At 31.5% G+C, this 22,100-nt stretch overlaps 2 long non-coding RNA genes across 2 annotated transcripts in view; both read right to left on the reverse strand.

Annotated features, from left to right (window-relative positions):
* Positions 1-1,934: 1,934 nt before the first annotated feature.
* Positions 1,935-6,406, reverse strand: LOC113404051 (uncharacterized). The gene is made up of 3 exons (XR_003369364.2): positions 6,203-6,406; positions 4,652-4,807; positions 1,935-4,573 (listed from the first exon to the last, which is right to left on the reverse strand). It is a non-coding gene; the product is annotated as an uncharacterized LOC113404051 (long non-coding RNA).
* A 447-nt stretch (positions 6,407-6,853) lies between these two features.
* The window catches only part of LOC113404070 (uncharacterized), a 282,204-nt gene continuing 266,957 nt past the window's right edge, over positions 6,854-22,100 (reverse strand). The window contains exon 3 of the long non-coding RNA XR_003369367.2: positions 6,854-6,868. This is a non-coding gene — a long non-coding RNA (uncharacterized LOC113404070). The remainder of the gene's footprint in view (positions 6,869-22,100) is intronic.

Below are 22,100 nucleotides of genomic sequence, written 5' to 3' on the forward strand. Positions count from 1 at the left end.
TATAAGCCATCGCATTTAATAGCAATTAAACAATTTGACCATTAAAAAATAAATCGAATTTCGAATTTAAACTATTCGACTACATATTAAGATAATAAAATGCACATAATACCAATAATACTAGTTTACAACTAGTATTATTTGTACTATGTATAATTTGTTTAACAACCTTAACTTTATTAACTAACGTTTTCAAGAAAATGAAATTATCAAAAATGTAATAAACCAGGAAAAGTTTTACCAAAAATTATTAGCCGACTGCAACTTACAGCGGAATTCAATACTCATCGATGGATTAAAAAATTTCTAGTACATCAAAATGAATTAAAAATAATGACCATGGAATCATAATTACGAATATAACCGACATTAAGAAAAAATGTATCAAAAGAATTAAGACGGTAAATATACTAAATCTGAATATATATTAAAAGTGAGTAAAGAATAAAATTTCGTAAATAAAGATAATTAATATTCAATGTAAATGTAAGCAAACAATAGTATAATTTATAATTAATTATAATATTATAACATTACGACTAAGTACTAATACTAATGTCACACTAATTTTTTTTTGGTTTTTATAGTTTTTTTGTTAATTAAATACCTATATCTACTAGATTTTAATGTAATCATGAAATTATTTTAAACATAGGCTACGTAAACGTAACTGTTACACGAGATATAATTATGGCAGTCCCCTTTGAAAAGAATATTTACCAAATATTATTTTTGAACAAAGAAACGAAGAACTCTCAAAACACGTTGTCTTCAGAATTAATTGGAAGCACTAAGATAGACGAACGAACAGAGCGAATGAACAGTTTAAGATAATGTTTTAATAATTTGAATACATAACATGCCAAGTCTGGATCGCAACAGTATTTGCTATCCGTTAATTTATTAAGATCTAAGTTCAAGTATCTAGCTAATATTTTAAAACCTCGGTAAACTGACTGTAATGTAAGTGACACAGACCAAATAACTCCAGACCTGTCTAGCAAAGAGGTTTGAATATGAAAAAGTATAGACAGAATTTATTGTAACATAATATGTAAAAAAATCAAAACTAATATTTGATTCGAAGAGATCGCATATTTCGGCTATATATAGCACGGCAAGGAAGACGTACATATTAACTAAACTTATGTTTTAATACGGTTTGGTGATTCATGAATAATGAGGATGATTATCATGAGAGTTAGCGAATTTAAGATTTTGCATTTTATTAAGTTTTCTTCGTGCTATACTCTCAATGCTCCACGTTTACAGTAAACAACTCCGATATTCCTATAATATAATACTCCGTCGCTGGCTTTCAGGTGGTGCTGTTATAGCGCTAGTTGAATTAACAAAAATAATTGAATTGCTTGATCCAAGTCCCAATTTTAAAAGAAAATTAAGCCCATAATTTAAATAAATCAACTCGTTGAGATATTCTTTTCTTTTTACGCTTTCCTTCATTTTAATACAATCTCAATTACACATACAAGTATTGGGTTAGTATTTTAAAGCCCCGACGAGCTGAATCCAATATAAATGAGTCAGACCATAAACGAACACCCGAGGCTATTTCTAACGAATAAATAAATTAGATTAGGTACGATATGAAAAACTATAGACAATCCAAATATATTTAATTGAAATGAGGTTGTTTCCAGTTTCAACTTTTACCAGTTCAAAATTTTATGTATCAGTGACATTTATACATTGTGGATTATTTCTCAATGAAATGGAATGAAAAAATAATTTGAAACCGTTAAAACAAGAGTGTTTACTGTAGCTACATTATTTTTACTGTATTGGAACAATACTTTTCTGAGATGGTCAGGAAGACGTCGTAAGGAAACCTGCGTGTAACAAATGAGATTCTGGAGAACACGTGTCCACTAAAGAGGGGCGTCTGTAGCTTTGGAACATTTAATTTCCATTACTTTTTTATTTTAGGAAACAACTCAATATTTTATTTTCGGTTTAAATAATAATAAAGTTTCTTATTTTAGTTTCTTAAATTAACATTAACTTCACTCGGATACAACATTTATCTAAATATCAATAATAATATTTAAATAAATGTCCGCAGCAGGTGGAATCCTTGGATATAAAATCCCTATTCTAAGAACTACGTTTTCAAGCAAATGTCGGAAAATTTGTTTTATAATATACATTACTTACCCTAAGATAAAATACTCTTGTACGAACTATGTATTTACAACTACGGTTCCTTTGCCTTTAGCGATAGAGAGTGCGGGGAATATCGATCACCCTTAACACGTTTACATACTAATTACGAAGATTACGATTAAGTAATATAATTACTTACATTACGAGAAATATATTATCTATATATTCTTAAAAGTGGAATATGATTAAATTAATTGAAATTAATGACTTGAATAAAATAAATTGATTATCGATAATATAATATTAATACTAATGCCAGATAATATTATTATATTATAAAGTAATGCAAAAAACTATTTTGTAATTTACTCCGAATATGTGAACCTTAAACTTAACAAAGAAAAATAAAATATATTCAATATGATTGTGGTAAAACAGAGAGAATGAAGTTGAACACTAACTAACAATATTAATTTTAATAAAACCATAAAATTATTTAAATACAAACCCTTGCAATTAAATGTACCCAAAGGATTTTTTTTAATAATACAAATTAAAATTAATTGACAAAACTAAAGTTAAAGTAATGAAAAATAATGGAACTTGATTAGTTATTAAAGGAAATGATTCATTAAATTAATGTAATATAATTAAATTATAAAATTACTAAAATTGAGGTTTTGCCCACAAGCCTCGACGGCATGCGTGAATATGGGGCTTCCTATTATTTATGTGTTCACTTTGTAAATTGCAAGATTCAATGTAATTATGAATCAGTTGTAACATGGTTCAAGGATATCGTACCTATAATACTTACTTTAAAATTAAATTAATCTTAAGAGTTAAACAACATCAACCTCACTCAGATACAGCATTTATCTAAATATCAATAATAATATTTAAATAAATGTCCGCAGCGGTGGAATCCTTGGATATAAAATCCCTATTCTAAGAACTACGTTTCTAAAGCAATTTTAAAAAATATTATTGTAATGTACATTACTTACCCTAAGATAAAATACTCTTGTACGAACTATGTATTTACAACTACGGTTCGTTTGCCTTTAGCGTAAAAGAGTGCGGGGAATATCGATCACCCTTAACACGTTTACATACTAATTACGTTAAAAAATAAATATATTATAAGATTTTTATTAAAGAAACGTATTGGCGCGTCTTTGAAAGATTAAATAGAGGCGCTCTAGTAAACTATAGGGCTTTGAGAGAGGCTCGTAGATTACTTATTACTTCGATTAAGACATTCTACTTTTCAAAAATTTATTCCAATAAATAAAGATCAGAAGGTCGCAAGTCCTACCGCGTGAGAGTACAGTTACCGAGACTAGAAGTAAAAGATACGATACAAGAACTAAGGGCTCTAAGAGTACTGGAACCATCGTGTATCGAGTTCTGATTACTGATAAGAATTGTAATACGAATAGTAAATAAGCTAATAAATATTGCAAACCGATACTACAACATCGTTACCAATACGTTACCTAATGAATATTTGTATATATCCTTAATTCTAGGAAATATATGAAGATTTGTGAAAATAACATACACGCGGTGAGCCAATCATCGGTATATAAAGTACTGGAGACAACTCGAAGAGATTTCGCGACTCAGTTAAAGAAGATTTGATTAAACATTTTGTCACACACATCATTGAGCATATAGCACGGCAAGGAAGACGTACTGATTAACTAAACTTATATTATCATATGGTTTGGTGATTCATGAATAATGAGAATGAGTATCATGTGCATTAGCGAATTTATGAGTTTGCATTTTATTAAGTTTCCTTCGTGCTATACGCTCAATGCTCTACGTGTAGCATTTGTAGTAAATAGGTCGGATATTCCTAGTTAAATGGCGTAACTTGGTCGTTTGTATATTTTATTATATTATCACTGGCTTCCGGTTAGTGTTGTGAGAATGTTAGTTGCATTTACTAACATTTTTATTATTTCCAATATCCAGAAAACCTATAATGAAGTTTATCAAAGAAATACATTTAAAATAAACGAATTACACTTATTACGACAAATATACCTACCGATTACGCCTTAATATACCTAAACAAATACATCTATTCTTATATAGAACATTTAAACAGTAAGTATATACATTTTTACACCAAAACCACAAAATAAAATATTACGAACTAATATGAATTAAAGACAAATTATAATGAATGAATAAGGAAATTAAACGGTAAAGTAAATGAATACGGTAACAAAATCATCTTACAAATATAAAATATAAACTGAAAATATAATAATAAATTGAATTGAACTAACTAGAGAAAATATTACATCCGGATACATCTCACTGCATTCAGACCGGCGACACCCGAAGCCGCCCATACTGCACCCGCCAGGCTGTTTCGACAAACGGTAGCCATCTTTTTCACTTTCTCCTCGTCTAAGTCTCCAATATTCTCTACCTGTTCAAAGTAATACAAAATACGTAACTAAAATTAAATAATAAATAAATTGTACGAAATAATATTTTTATTACCAACCATAAAATCTCTAGAGTACTCCGAGTCAAATATCGAGCGAGCGGTTCAGGTCTCAGCAGTAGCGTTTATTTTGCGTGGTAAAAATCAAAGTTAATTCCCGGAATGCGTAGCAACTTTAAGGCTTGCCAGTGAGAGGGCTCTGAATACAGACACATCCTGAAACAAAGATTCAACATATAACTACTATTATTAGTAACTTGTATTTTCTGATAATATTTAAGTTATGTTGTTTTTAGCTAGTATTGTAACACAATATATTATACCTCGATGTGTATTCCCGATATAATAATTGTCAATTACAAATGTTCTTTCATTAAATGAAATACCCAGCGAGAAAACGTTAAGTTAGAAGCGATTTAGAGTCACATAAAAATGTATTAAATGCTCTTGCGTGAAAAGACTGCGTCATGTACAAAGCGCATGTCGAAAGACTCATCGCTATAATATATAAAGCATATGCATTGACGCAGTGTCGTAGTCTTTAGGCGCATGTGCATTGACGTAGAGTCATAATCCTTAGAGCGCATGTGCATTGACGCAGCGTCATAGTCCTTAGAGCGTATGTGCATTGACGCAGCGTCATAGTCCTTAGAGCGCATGTGCATTGACGCAGAGTCATAGTCCTTAGAGCGCATGTGCATTGACGCAGCGTCATAGTCCTTAGAGCGCATGTGCACTGACGCAGCGTCTCACCTCTAAGGCGCATGTCCACTGACGCAGCGTCTCACCTCTAAGGCGCATGTCCACTGACGCAGCGTCTCACCTCTAAGGCGCATGTGCACTGACGCAGCGTCATTACCTCTAAGGCGCATGTGCAACGACGCAGCGTCATAGTCCTTAGAGCGCATGTGCACTGACGCAGCGTCTCACCTCTAAGGCGCATGTGCACTGACGCAGCGTCATTACCTCTAAGGCGCATGTGCAACGACGCAGCGTCATAGTCCTTAGAGCGCATGTGCACTGACGCAGCGTCTCACCTCTAAGGCGCATGTGCAATGACGCAGCGTCATTACCTCTAAGGCGCATGTGCAACGACGCAGCGTCATAGTCCTTAGAGCGCATGTGCACTGACGCAGCGTCTCACCTCTAAGGCGCATGTGCACTGACGCAGCGTCTCACCTCTAAGGAGCATGTGCAAAACTACATAAACCTGTATTTTCTAATGCGCATGCGCTAAAACGCAGTCTAACGCATGTGCAGTTGCATTTAGACAAACAAACAAACCAGCGCTGCTCATCGATATTTCAATTTATTCATTTATAATTGCCAACTAATACTCAGTTTGTAATGACTTTTTAAATGTTTTACAAGCAATAATGAAATCTGATACGGGTTCTTTGCCAGACACAATATATATAACCAATGCATGAACATTATATATGAAAAGAATCAACCACATTCATATACACTAGAAAATCGTCGCAATGCGCATCGCGTTGGCTTTAAACATTTATTTAATACTTTGCTTCGGGAATTTTATACATATTAATATTATCTACATTTAGTTTACCTTAAAATTATAAGTACATACATAATATGCAAAAAACTTACATGAGTTTACTAGTTTCCTCTCTTGCTGCTGATGTTCCACAGTCAGTCAGAAATTTGAAGGTTTCATTTTAGAATTTTATATAATCACTTTTTATGCACGAGATGTATCTGATAAGCAATGATTTGTAAATAATTACATATAAATTAAAATAATACAAATTAAAATTAAATCTGAAAACAAGTCCGAACTGAAGGAGAACTGAACTAAAAGTGAGCCCTGGGAATATCGGAAACGCATACCTCATGTTTTCGCGCATGCGCTATTTTATTGATTACCACTTTGTCCAATAAGCTGAGTCCACGTCTGATGCACAAAAAGGATGCGTGGGAAGGTACATAATGCATCAGGTATATGTACCTAACATATTACCGGGGAATATAAATGTCAAGAGTAGCATAAATTATAATTTCACACACCTTTCCCAGTCTATATGTCAAATCGACGAACTATGCACATTACTGCGATTGTTTCTCTCTTGGTTTCCATGCATAGGATTTCTCCTCCATTTTATGTCTTTCTTAGTTATCGAAGTGCTTGCTTTACTTATAATTACTTATTTAAATACATCGCTGTATTTAATGACAACATAATTTTACATTAAATCAAATGAGACAAGCAACAGCTTATATTATTATAATATATATAATAATGCTGTGTAATTTTAACTGATAACTTAACTGAAATGTACAGTTTAATTATTTATTAAATAAAATTTTAATTAATATGTCTAAGTTTCCCAAAAATTATTAATTTCTTTTTTTTCTTGTTACATGTTTTACAGATTAGAAAGGTAGATATTTTCTATTTTTACATTGTCAATGTGATTATTACAGCATCTGCCTGTACGCTGAACTGTAGTGTAGTCTTAGGGTTACGTAAAAAATTAACTAAAGTTTAAATGAAAAGACAGACATTAAATAATATTGAAGACATTGTCGTCAGAATTTATCACTGTGAAGCAATAAACATTTATATCTCAACTTTCTTACAGTATCTACTCCAACATTTAAACTTTGATATTCATGCTCTACCCTTGACATTCGTCCTCCCGGTTCTGAAACACGAAATCGATAAAGCATACCCTTCCGCGCATCCTTATTGCGCAATGGGAGTGGTCCTGCTGCAAAGGACCAACTAAGAAGGACAAAATGAAATAAGTCGTGTTTCATAATTAAAAGGGAATATTCTGCTTCACATCATTTGTTAAATTTATATAAGGAGCTTTGATTTAAAAGGATAAAGATCTAAGTCGAAATACAAAATATTTAATAATAGATAGGAAGACGGGGCACAGGTCACAAAAAAATAGTAAAAAAATAATGTATTATGCTTTTATTGTTTATTAATAAACAATGAAAGCATAATAAGCTTAGCCAATATCCTCACGCTTAATAATTAGAAGAGTAAAAATATTTTATTCTATGACCTTTTTACTAAAGACAAGACTGTCTAATAAATACAAATGAATTTGTTAGGAATACAATAATATGGGAATTAGCTGTAATCTTAGAAACCAGAAATGAACAATTGCTTACTGAGCACCGCTAATTTAGTTGGAAAGAACTCTATAACTCTTTATCATAATTTGCTGTTATTATAAAGTATACTTATTTATCCGATGAAGACTAAGAGTCAAGACGGCAAAAAAATATGAATTAAATTATATTTGTTAAATTTATTTTGTTGGAATATGAAGGTAGGAAAGCATGTGCTATTTTATTTGACAAAGGTGCGCCGTTGTTCTTGAGTTGACGGTTAGATGGTAGTACACACCCCATTTTCCGAGAGGATGTATTAATATTATTACCATTGTTTGTCAAAACACTTATATATTTTTCTCTCAAAGGTCATTATTTGCTTAATTATATACATAATAATAACAAAATACGAATAACACGAAACAATTTTATTTGTGGATATTTATGATTTCCTATTTATAATGAATATATTCAAACAATTAGGCTTTGAAAGTCTATTTTTTTTATAAGCAACATTCGCCCGAATAATAATTTATGCTACCCTTGACATTCACCCTCCCGGTTCTGTAATTTAGAAATCGATAAAGCATTATTTATCTTTCCGCGCATCTTATTGCGCAACGGGCGTTGTCTACGTACACAAGGACCAATTTGTACTCAATAAAATATGCTGCCCACTATGACTACCTCGTGCGTTTGTCTAGAGATTAGATATAAGGTCGCAGATTGGTGTTTGAACTCAGGACCTGAACCCCAAGCCGATAAATATCAATCAAATCAATCTCAATTGCTCAGTCTCACACCATCTCAGTCAACAACAACCACATCAAATGAAGCGCTACTTGAGCTTAAAACACCTACAGTTACCTCATAAGTCAATTTTAGGATTTCAATTTTCATGAATGTAATAATGTTCCTTTAACCCCAGGTGGGTTACTTTTATTTATAATTTAGATGTGACATGTAATGTTGCCGAAAAAGACCACTGTGACGTGCATTTGGAGAGGCCTATGTCCAGCAGTGGACGAATGTGGGCTGATGATGATGTAATTTAACTTCTCACATTATAAAACAAAAAGTTAATGAAGCAAAATAATTATATATAATGAGAAATCAGCTAATATTTTTTGCGATAACAATAAAAAACAAGAAAAGGCATATGTATTATTTTTCATAATTTTATTTTCTACCCTTCTCGAACAGTATTCTTTAAGAAAATTCATACAAATTTCGTTCGGAAAATTTTCCAGTATACTATTAGCCCTTAACATTCACCCTCCAGATTGTGGAACTCACAAAATCGATAAAGCATGTCCCTTAACGCGCATCATTATTGCGCAATGGGCTTGGTCTCACTGCAAAGTGGGAATTTATATTTCATAGACAGAATATACAAACGTAATAGACCAAAAAACTTTTCAATGAGATTATTGGATGCCTTTATTACTATTGATCTTTTATTTTTCTCGTAACGATTGGTTTTTTTTGTTACATATTTTTTTATTATATATAAAAAGACATTAAACAGAAAAATACAATTAATATAATCCTACTTTCGTAATGAGTATTTTTGTAGAGGTTTTTTTATAAATATTTATATATACGTGAGTAATATACAGTAGATAAACTATTTTCAATCATATATGATTTTAAATAATTACATGAGATTGTACAAAATTTTACGATATCCATCTTTGTACCACTTCGGACATGTTAACCTTAAGAATCTAATTGTTAGGTAAGGTATTTATGGCGCTTTGTAAGAGATCCATGGAAGGTACTCAGAGGGTTTTAAGCTTAAATATTTTTATGGTGAACAATATATGATGTTGATTACACTAGTAAAAGTTAAACAAAGGATGTATAATGCATGCAGGTATGACATCTGGATCATATTAAATTATAGTCATAAATATTTACACGCAAATATCTGAGACATATCACATCAGAATTTATCGTATATGAAGCAGTAAGATTTAATAATAATTTACTCTAAAAAAGTTCCTCAAACATTAAAGCTTTCAGACTATCTTCTATATTAGTTTCGTTTGAATATTAATTTACGCTATCCTTGACATTCACCCCGGGTCTGTAATTTAGAAATCAATGAAGCATTATGTACCATCCACGCATCCTTATTGCGCAACGGACGCGGTCTCAGTACATAGGCCCAACTGATCAATCAATACATTTGCGCATGTGAAACTTATACCATTAGGGAGGAATGCCACCGAAGGTGCAGTTAATAATTCACAACGGAATTTTTTACGATGTAATTATTACAAACAATAGATACAAAACCGATTTTTTTTATTCATGAAAGTAATAAGGTATTGATTTTTATTATGGTATAGTTTGGCAGAAAAGCCGCCTGATGGTAAGTGGTTCCCACTGCCCATAGACAATGGTACTGTAAGAAATATTAACCATTCCTTACATCGCCAACGCGAACACAAGAATACTGAGTACTGCTGTTTGTCGGTAGAATATCTAATGAGTGGGTGATACCTACCCAGACATACTCGAGCTGGATCGGGTCTTTTCCCTTCGCGCTCTGTCGTCTCCTTACGAGGAGGAGGTTACGGTCCTCTACTTCCAATTCCGCGGAGCAGCGCCGTCACGACTGCTTGCAAGGAGATGTCTCGTCCGTTCCCCGCCACGCTGGTGACAAATCGTCGTCACCCTAACACAGGTTTTCCCAAAACAATCGCGAACGGTTACATTAACAGTTTCAATTGGAAGGTGACTCATCGTTTTTGTTTAAAATTTTATGTGCGAATAATAATGTATGTTATGCCCTTGACATTCACCCTCCCGATTCTACACAAAATCGATAAAGCATTATCTACTAACAGGCATGGCTCAATGCATAGGTCGGATTTGTAATCAAATTTAAAAATGCGAGACAGAAAACGATATTATTTCAAATTTTTCTTTTTCCCTCAAATATGCCTGAAAAACAAAAAAAAATCATTATCAAACTTGTTGTGCGGATTATTTTAAAAACATAATCGTTTACTTAGCTTTCCGAAAATGTATAAAAACTAGAAATTTATTTCTAAGCAACCGAAATAAAATGATCAGTACCCTTAGTACGAGTTTGACAGTTTACTTCAAGTAATTTACTTTCGGTTTTCTTTTCATACAAATCCTATCAGCGCCCCAAGCGTAAACGCAGAGGAACTAAACTCGGTAGTAAGAGTTTTTATAATTAACGTTATCGAGTTTGAAGTCGAAATAACTGGCCGTTTTCGACATTTTGGTAGTACGAGTAACACTTTTGACAGATTTACGCATGTAAATTGACGTTTTCGTTAATTTCTTATCGAGTTTGAACTCACTTGATTTATTTAGGTGAGAGCAAGTGAAACTATATTTTAAAAATTAACTATTAAGCGTGTGAGGCAATATTATGCTTGAAGACTAGCTACAGCCGTTATGGTAGCCTTTTATATCAATAAAAAGCAACGAAATTTAATTCTGCGGTGAAATTTATCTTCAATTAGCCGTATTTTAAACTAACATATTTTCTTGAGAATTGCCTTAGAAAAAAAGTTAATAAGTATTTGTGTTAACACGTGAAGAATGAATAATAAATATTAATTTATTTTAGATATATTTACAAATATGATACAAACGCAAGGTGAGTCTAAATTTAAAATTTATTTTCAAATGGCATCCTAACACGATATTTAATTAGATTGAAAATAAATGATAATTGTATAAAATAATTTAATTTAACTATCATAATGCCATTAAATTGCTTAAAGTGGAGAACAAAATATTAAAATAAAAGATAAAATTGTGATATGTATATTGTTTAAATGAGTATTTTCAAAAACAATAAAAATACTTTTTTTATATTCATTGGTTTATGGCAGTTGAGAATGCTTTGAAGATATGATGGGGATCATGCATAGTATTATTAATTAACTATTATTCTTTAATGTAATCATTTTAAAATAAAATAAATATATTTTTCAGGCTATCGGTGTATCTATCCTTTATTTGGAGCAGATACGCTATTAATGATGATTTGGTGCAGACAACATCCAAAAAACAAGTGACCATGCATTGAACTGCAATTTACATTTCTACATAATTTCCTATTTATTTAATTCAAACAATAAATATACTAAAAAATGGATGTCTCTTTATTGAATATATGGTTCCTGTGATTTTATAAAATGAAATTGAATTAAGAATGATTTAAAAATTTTGCATCATTATATAAGAAACATCTATACATACATATATATAAATACTATTCACTATTGTGATTTGTTATGAATACTCTAATAAATAATCAACTTCAAAAACACTCTTATTGTTTAGTAAAATACTATGTTGTTGTTATTTATACTTTTTCAATAATTGGGTATATTAAAACAGACAAAACTATTAACTCTTTATTGTTTAATTGAAATAAAAAGTTTATGTACATATGTAGTACATTTAATTGTATTTTAGGAATAATAAAACACAAGTTATGAAATAATTATTATTTGTTTTAAATATATTAAACTATATTTTTACAAAGGCTCTTGAAGTTATAGATGTAGTGTCACACTGGAAAATGCAGCATGGATGTATTTGTAGTAGTGTCTAGGTTTGTATTTCTTCTTTGGAACTGTAATCACAAACAATATTTTTTTATTAAAACATTCACAAACATATAAAATAATCATGATCATAGAATAATTATAATCTAATAATAGAAATATTAGGTCTATATATTTAATGATAATTAGATATGCTTATTATTATAATATACTGAAACAATATTAAAAATAATGAAACATAATTGGGGTATTATCAATATAACATAATCATTTAAACATAAGTTTGAATTGGTTCAGTTTGATTTATTATGGAATTTTTCACACAAAAAAAGAGGATATTATCTATAAAATTAATCTATGTATGTTTGTTTAAATTAACACATAAGACACGTGGCAATTAAACGCGAAGTAAGCCACTTAGTTTCAAATTAAACTTTATAAACAAATTAGAACAACAATTTAAATATGTATAAGTATATCAACGTAAAATTGTAAAGAAATTAAATTTACAATACTTGTAGGTTAGGTTAGTTACAGTTTAACTCAAATTCCTCTATATTCAAAACAATATACACTGTTTATAAGTTTTTAAAACATTTATATCTCTATTATAAATTTACGGTCCTTACAATTATTACGGATCGTATTGTATATTAAGCGTAATAATAAATTTATGTTTACAAACTCCGATAAATTAATTTTTAAGCCAATCATGTTTCAATGTAATTTCTTCTTTTTTCACCGCGACTAAAACACTTACACATTAATACATTCACAGTTTTTATTTCTTTTAATAAAATAAACATTGTAAAATAAGATAATATAACCTTCAAAATTTTAGAGACAATACTTTGCGACAGATGTCAAATATAATAAAAATGGGCGAATATTTTTTTCTCATCTTTTTTAGCGCGTGTAAGTGAGATGGAAATATAAATTGTGGTGTAGTCTATTTCGAGTAGCTCGACGGTTATCATGGTTTTAACGCAAACGAGTAATGTCAAACTCATACTACCGAATACAAATACTTCATAAACGTTTTCGAGAAGTCGATACGTTATTAACGCATGAAGTATTGAAACTCGTACTAGGGGTACTGATGCATTTTGAACGCTTTCTGGAATCCTGTTGTAGAAACGTATAAATTGCCGCACAAAAGAGTTACTGACTCTATACAAGTTTGTGTTTGTTCCTTGTACCAATGCTATGAGTATCACATTTTCTCATAAAATCATTAATATTTTTCCGTACACACATAACATTACAGAGTATATATTGAGAACCAACAGTTAACATGTTGATTTCCTTAAATTTTTACCTTAATGATTCTTTAGCTCCTAGGTTACAGATTGCGCGAATACTTAGCCCTTTTCTGCAGCACAAATAAAGCACGGATAGCGGCTGCGTTACCCCAAAGCATAATATCGTAAGACATTACAAATGACATACTGTGAAACTAACTGTAATATACTAAGCGAGCCGTATCAACATCGGTAAATAATCTAATTTTTTTGACCGCAAATGCCGCAGAACTCAGTCTACTCGCCAATCCGTTAATATGGGCAACCCATTGCAACTTGGTATCAAATGTAAAGCCAAGAAATTCAGCTGATTCAACAATCGTAAACATGAATCGATTCCCCATTGATAAGTACATCTTGCACATACATTTTTTACATTTTGCACATTTGGTGTACTAAATTTTACAATTTTTCTTTTTTTATTATTTACGCTAAACCAGTGTACTATATCAGATAACAGCCCGGAGTCTGGAAGTTGATAGTATTTAGACTCCCTTGAAAGATCGTAAGCCGTTGGACCAGCGCCTGAACACTTTCCAGTCGCGTCGGTTTCACCGTCCTATCAGATTATGAAGGTGACGGAATAGTATTTGCGCACACACTGTGCACAGTGCACATTGCACTAATATATGTTCTACGTAATTGCCGCCGTGGTCGAAATCGGTTAGAACGACATCGTCATGACTTAAGGATTATTTAATGTCTTGTACTTATATCGAAATAACGATTGAAATTAAAAATATACATGAGGATTTTATTTATATTTTACAAACTTTTATTACATTAGACAGGTGTCTAAGAAGTAGAATTTTATTTTTAACTGCATTGCATGTACATTACTCTTATACTAATCTCTATCGCGCAAGTCATCGCCGATCTCAGAGCATTCACATGCTCGACGACTGCACGGTCGCCGTTGCTCTTCAAACTCCCCCGGTGCACATCTCCCGGATACGCAGTGTCGACGACGCGATATATTACCCTCGCCGCATGTTACCGAGCATTCACTCCATTTACCCCATCTACTCCATATTTTACGAAATTTTAGCACAAACTCGTCGTTATTCATTTCTAGAAAGTAAAAAACATTACACGTTCAGTTGTAGTATTATTGCATTTGTAAAGTTACAGTAACAGCTACTCGTATATCTCTCTAACTCTTATTTCCTAATAAGCACTCACACTATTTTATATACTTATTACCAGTAGTCGTTGTTTCATCCGGTGACTGTAGGCTTAAATCATTTGTAGGCAAATTTATATATATTTTTGTTGCGTTATTCTTTATTTGTTTGTTACGTACGAGGTTAATAAATTCATCAGGATTTAGCAAAAAGGTATCCTCGCTTTCATCGTATTGATAGCAATCGTAATTATTTATATCAATAGCAAAGATAATATTTAAAATATATATTAGACTACCAAAAATCATCTATGAAGAAAAACCCACTTCGAAAATAACTTGAAATGTCAAGAAAATGTCAGGTGTAATGTAAAAGTCTTCTTTGATGTTTTTTTTTTCAGATATGTAATCATAGTGTTGGAATAGTGTTAATCTTAAACAAATACTCTTTGTTCCTCAAATGTATCGTTAAATGTACACTATTGCCTTCTGACCGACCCGAGGCCGAACTGCATCTTGTATTACAGAACTAAGAAACGACTAGGTGATTGAATTAACATTAGGTACAATATATATTACAAAGGTATGTACAAAACCGCCTCCTGCGTTGAGTGTCATTGCAAATTAACGCAAAAACGCTATAAACTATAGTTTTAACCTTCTTGACCAGGACACCATATCGATGTAGCCAAATGATGCGCGATCAGTAAAATGAGCCGAAATTCTTCGCGGACAAGTTGAGACTATAGTTATTGGAGAAAATCGCTTAGATTTCATTCGTGTTAGTATGTATTGCAATATTTCTGATAGCAGAAATAAGATAATGAAACGAAAGAAAAATATAGAATATTAATTTACTATCGCTTTCGTTTTGAACTGGAGGAGGTCACTGGCGTCTTTTGTTGCGTGACCATGTCTGCGCAAACTTACCATTTATATGACGGTGACTGTCACTGCGAAAATTTGAGTGATTCTGCCCTATAGACCATTCTAGTTGTATAGTACATCTATAGTATGGGATAGCAAGGTGGGAGATTTCTCACTCCTGCAATGAGTGTGTTGTGCAGTGAGATATATTTTCTACCTCAACACAATTTTATTTATAACTAGCTCTTGTTGTCTTCATCCGCGTGAATATTATACTTAAACCCACAGGAGATTCATCAATAATCATATTTTTCCACATCCTTTATATTAAACTATCTTGTGTTCTCCCGGGACTTAAACGATCTCGATATCAAATTTCATTCAAAATTTAGCTCTTATGTGGCGTGCATTTAATAAAGATAAAAAGACACAACTACAATTCGGGTAACATTGAATACTTGTTGAGTTTGTTATTTATTTTATATTATCAGTAAGAGTTGTATGTGTACACAGCAATTTTATGGTTTAATTAGTGTTCTCATTAGCTTGTTTATCATACACAATAGAAAAAAATAATAAAAAAAATGATCATCTTCCGAAAATTTAATCTCAAATCGGGGTTATCAAAGCAACAAAATTCAAAGTTATCACGAATTGAATCATTAATTTTTGGAGACGAAAAATTTTTTATATTATATTATTTTTATAGCTTTAACGATTTTTGCTGTGCTAGACATGTTTTTATATCGTTTAATACGATAATAAATGTATAAGCTATCATATATCAGCTTTTTTTAAATATTTTGTTAGATGCCACATTCGATTTTTTTACCGTTGTAGGGTTTTTACCGTTGTAACAAAAAAATTTGAAATAAATCTGACGTACGTATTATTTTTTAGCACAGACTTGTAAACATATTATTGGTCGTTCCATTTTACGCATTCAAGGAGGAAAAATTTCAAAAAAAGCTTAGAAAAAATATATTAAACAGTCTGTTTCATTTCATTCAAAGTTACCCGAAATGACTGTACCTAATTAGCTCATATGGTTTATTTCAATAACGCATTCTACGCATTGTCTTAATATTGCAGCCTATGTTTTATTCTGATGTATAAGCCATATTATTGACAGTTTCATTAAAATTATTTCAGTAGTTTTTGCATGAAAGAGTAAAAAACATCCATACATCCTCACAAACTATCATACGTATAATTAATAAGAATTAAATATTACTGTATTGCGCAGATATGCCGTACCCCTATTTAAATGGGAGAAAGGCTAACTCGCACAATGATTTTATTCACTATTTCCCATTTTTTGGCCAGCCTAGCCCTTAGACAATGCCCCCAGTTGCCTACTCTGTCTAATAGATAATCCGGCACTGATGGTGCACCACTCTCGTGTGAAGTAGGACGTTTTCTGTACACCGGGAATCCCTCTAACATGTAGGTGGGCCAACTGTCAAAGCTTTACGGTAGCATGCGCAAGCGATCCTGTGATGTCCTCCTAAAACTCGGTATGGATATAGCTGAATAATTACTTATTAATCTGTACTTCATTGAAGTTCTTTGACCGTTTACTAACGGATTCCTTTTTTGGGTACAGGTTGAACATTGGCAGGAATTTTATGACTAGCATCTGAACAAATTTAAGAGAAAGGTGAAACAAGCGTGAACAGTACAAGAAACAACAGAGGCGGGCAATTCTGCGGACCAAATACAGTAATATCGTCAGGATCACTGTTTTAGATATTGCAACATTCTCGGAAGATAATTATTTTATTAAAGGAAAAACGCAAAAGCTCGTATATGTAAATAAAACTATTAATTATTTGTATTACATTTATTAACCGCCTGGTGATATTAGACAAAATGACTTCCATATATGTAACGGTAGTTAACGTTAGCAATTCGACTTTGCAATTGCAGGTAATGCTTCTCTAAATAATATCGTATCAGATCGCTACGTCTATATCAGCCGTTACACATACGGTTACAATTGTTTTTTTTTTATTACAAGAACAATGAATCGTTACAATATTAAATTTTAGAAATGTCAAATTCAGATTGTTTGGAAATAGGACTGATATTCAGTATATGAAATATAATATTCCTTCAATATCTGGACGAAATAAATCAGAGGAACTAAGCAGTAAACTTATTTTCTATTGAAGGTTGTCGATGGTATTCAGCATATTAATGAGGTAAATTCAATTTTTAGTGATATAAAATTTAATTCAGAATTAAGTTCAAATGGCTTGAATATATGTCCTATTGTTTAATTTAAATATTAAAATAAATATTTCATACAAATGTTGCGGATAACATTGTCTCCTTTTCTATAATAAAAAATTAAATCTATTAAAAAGCACATTGTGCGGTGGGAACAAGTTAAACACGACACAGTATCTAGGTGCCGACTGCCGATGAACCGTTGTTACATAACACAGATAAAAAATAAACAATAATTGACCATTAATTTAGGCCACAATAACCAAATCAACTAAATAAATTAACCAGACTATTATTTTATTATAATATAATTTAATTTGATGATAAAACGTCAACTGATACGTCACCAAATATATTGATAAGTTTTAATATTGAATGTTATAATTTTTACCATAAGTTCACCATAAGGAGACTTCTATTGTGCTCACATACCACACACAATAATAATATTATTAAAAAACATTGGGTAAAAGAAACTAGGTACACCTACGCTTATCTAAAACTATTAATAACTAGTTAGACCTCCGTGTTTGTTTTCAATAATAAACAGCATTTAATGCCTTAAAATTTTGTGTGACATTATCCATGTAGTTGCGATATAGTTAAACCTGTCCACAAACGTTGCGATCTTAGAAGTCCCGCGCTAAGTTCACAACATCGTAAAAAGTACCCCTTCTATATTCATTTGATTTTAGTCGTTTTAAGCAGAGGCGTGTTTTCAGCAAAAGATGCGCATTAAATTCTTTCATGGAAATATTGGCTAAATTTTTAGTTCAGACTTTTAAGCAGTAATTAATGTTTTTTTAAATAGAGTATTAAGCTAAATTCCTGTCTTAATTAATTAGATTGCATGTATAAGTAAAGTCAAATAGCAAATGTAGCCTATTAAAAATATCAATGAACAATCTTAGTTTAGTTGAAATATATTAATGTGAAATTATTAATTATGATAAAATAAGATCTTTTTCTCAGGTCATGATCAAAACTAATTTTTAACCTAAAATATTACTTAATATAAAATAGGTACAACGACAAAACCTTATGTTTTTTTTTTAAATTATCATAATTAATATTTAATTGAAATATTTTAAAAAAGCACAATGTCACAGTTAATTTAATTAACGTCATCTACACGACGCTCATGATGTGCACTCAAACATTAATTATTATATGTGAGTGCTAAGAACTGAATTAGCGTTTCTATTTAAATTAACAATTCTAGCAAGTTACAATTCTATATAGACACTACGTAAAATACCAAACTTTTGAGATCTAGATACGCCACGCTTCAAAAACACCACAGAATGTCGAATACAAGCTCCGCCAGAAAATATTTTTCTTGGGGAAGAAAGTGTAGAATGAATAGCATCGTAGGTTGAAAAATTGAAACGAATTTTCCCTTGGTAATTCCAAAAGAAAATAAAATCCTAAATTCATTTTTTTTTGTATGAAGGTCAAACCTAGTACAAAATCGAAGTTTCCAATACTTTGGTATACATAAGGGCCGAATAAAGACATTTTTTATTTAATTTGATTTATATTCATTGCATGCGATAGATATCAATTTAAATATCCATCTCATCCTTTATGGTATATTATATCCGCCGCTACAGTTTAATTCCACCTTTCACATAGAGAAAGTCAACTGAAGCAAACTTTCAGCTAAAGATAAAAGTTGAAATTTTAATATTCTATATAAAAATACACAATAACTAGTCACTCAATCTACGTATAAAGTAAATATCGTAAGAACCTATTCGACAGTCAACAGATGCTAAGTGATAAACAAGTCACAAGACGATAGATTCAGTTATAAGCTTACCTCCAAATACAATTTAATATAATTAGTATTTAACTGATACACGATGGCTCAGAATCGATAGATTACAGATATTTGAGATACGAACTTCCTACTTGTATGATAAAACATTGTCAAAGTTAGTTATTAAAATAATAATAATGATAATAATAATTGCCTTACTTATATTATAAATACGAGAGCGTCTCTGAACATTCGAGCTGTAACGACATTTAAACAACGACGGTGTTCTTCGACGTGACAGCGCTCCGGAATGATAATTTCGGCATCTTAACCTAAACGATATATATATCTACTATAATATTTTTCATATATTTTTGCTAGGTATTTCAAAAATAAGACATGAAACACACCAGCGCCGCTAGCTAACGATAGACTTGAAATCGTAGTCTGCAAGGTGAAAGGACGATAAGGAAGCACGAAAGCACACGAATATGATCACAGCGACAGCGAATCGTTGAGCCGACGACCTGGCTCATTAGGCGTCGGTGACGTAGCGGAATTGGTGTGAATTTGTCTTACCATTTTATCTGTCAGCAAAGGCACGATGTGTTGAGCACGGATGACAAAAAGCGAATTAAATTATTAAATATCAAATATCCGATTGACTTAACGATTTAGTATATTTTTCTGTGATTTCGAGGCTATACTCGTCTGTCGTAGAAGCTAAGATTACACGAAACGCCTTATAAACTAATTTTATATATTTTTATCACTTCGCACACGGTACATGCCAACGGTGCATTCCCGTGGCACTTACGGTTAGCACTAAATCACCCTACTGTGCGGATGCTCTACTTCGACGAATATGGAAAGATTAAACTTATTCTAGGAAAATACAAAGCAAACATTAAATACGTTTAATAATTATCATCTGAGCCTTTAATATATCTTTTTTCTATTTCATATTAAAAATAATAAGTAGATAATATTATTTTTAACTACATTTTACAAATATATCTCTATTACTACTAATCTCCCATATTGCGTTTAGGTTATTTGCGAGCCTCATCAAATCGTTTGTTCCCGCAAACGCGTTAATAAAGATGTAAATAGGTTTCAATAAGAACGGAGAAAGGAAATTTCAAGACAAATTTTAAATCCTACGAAAGAAAAACTCAACATAAGCGCCGAGACACGCGCGAACAAATACTTGACACAGACTCTACCTAATATGTGTAAAGGTTTGCTGGAACAAACTATTTTGAATCCTACTCACTTCTTATCTTATCTATCAAACTGTGTACTAACCTAATACATATTAGAGTCATATAAGAGTGCTGAAAATAATTTTTTTAAATTTCGAACCAAAAACGAAAATAGATACAAACAACTACTAGACATGCTCCAGTATGTCGGGTCACATACTGAAGCGCTGCCATTCCGTGACACCTCTATATTAGTAATACCCCTATTCTGAGATATAGATATAGCTACATTATTATATTCCCACTCGAGTTACACTAGAGACTACGACTAAAAACGGATGTATTGTGACGATCTGAGAAGCCGAAGCGTTCGTATTTACCGATTTCGCTTCGACTATTATTTTCTTATTGTATCTTAAACCGAGACAAACACTTACTCTACAACGGTGTCCATTTGTCCATCGAGTTAGTACGTCTAAATTACTAGTTTTTTTTTTTTTTTTTATACGTTTTCTATAAAAATCGCCATTATTATCTGTCGTTCCACAAGACTAAATTATTGTGACAAAAACAGAATCTACGCGTTAATAAATACCGCACGAAAACGATAAAACAGCCGGAACGATGAAAATCGATAGGAAGAATGCAATGGAAGAATTATAATTAGTGCCTCCGCCTCCGCCACACTAACACAACTTCTAAAAATGTAACCAACGAATCGAATGAAAAATCTTAGATTTTTTTTTTTAAATAAATAAATATTCAAACGAGTTAAACAACTTACACAAGGACAAGAACAGCAAGGAATACCAAAATTAAGCGCATATCAACGTTCCTATTTAAGACGAACGGAAAGTTAATTGTAAAATATTTAAAAAAAAAAAAAAAAAATTTAAACTAGGCAACATTAACGTCAATATACAATCGATAGTTTTACATTATATTGTATGAACTACGAGAGACTCATTTGAGACGAGGTGTCAACGAGATAATAATTTTGTTTAAAAATTTTACAAATACACCGAACATTACAAAGCATACAAGTGCATTATACTCGTATATGTGTATGTAGATTCTAATTATTAGTAGCCCTTAACGTTTTAATATACAAAGTTATGACCGTTGGAAAAATTCTAAAAAACGTGACATTATTTAAGGAAACAATAAATACGTTAAAAAAAATATTATTAATATTATTATAACATAGAATAGGTAAATACCGAAGCAAAAATGAAAACCGTGTATTACTAAAATATATGTTATTAAGAAGCCTTTACCAATTTGGAAACAACAAAAGATATCGCTTACTGAAATGCATCACAGCACGTCGAGAAACACTGGAGAATTACCCCTCATTTGCAATCATT

This window comes from Vanessa tameamea, chromosome Z, assembly GCF_037043105.1.
Source record: "Vanessa tameamea isolate UH-Manoa-2023 chromosome Z, ilVanTame1 primary haplotype, whole genome shotgun sequence".
Taxonomy (NCBI): domain Eukaryota; kingdom Metazoa; phylum Arthropoda; class Insecta; order Lepidoptera; family Nymphalidae; genus Vanessa; species Vanessa tameamea.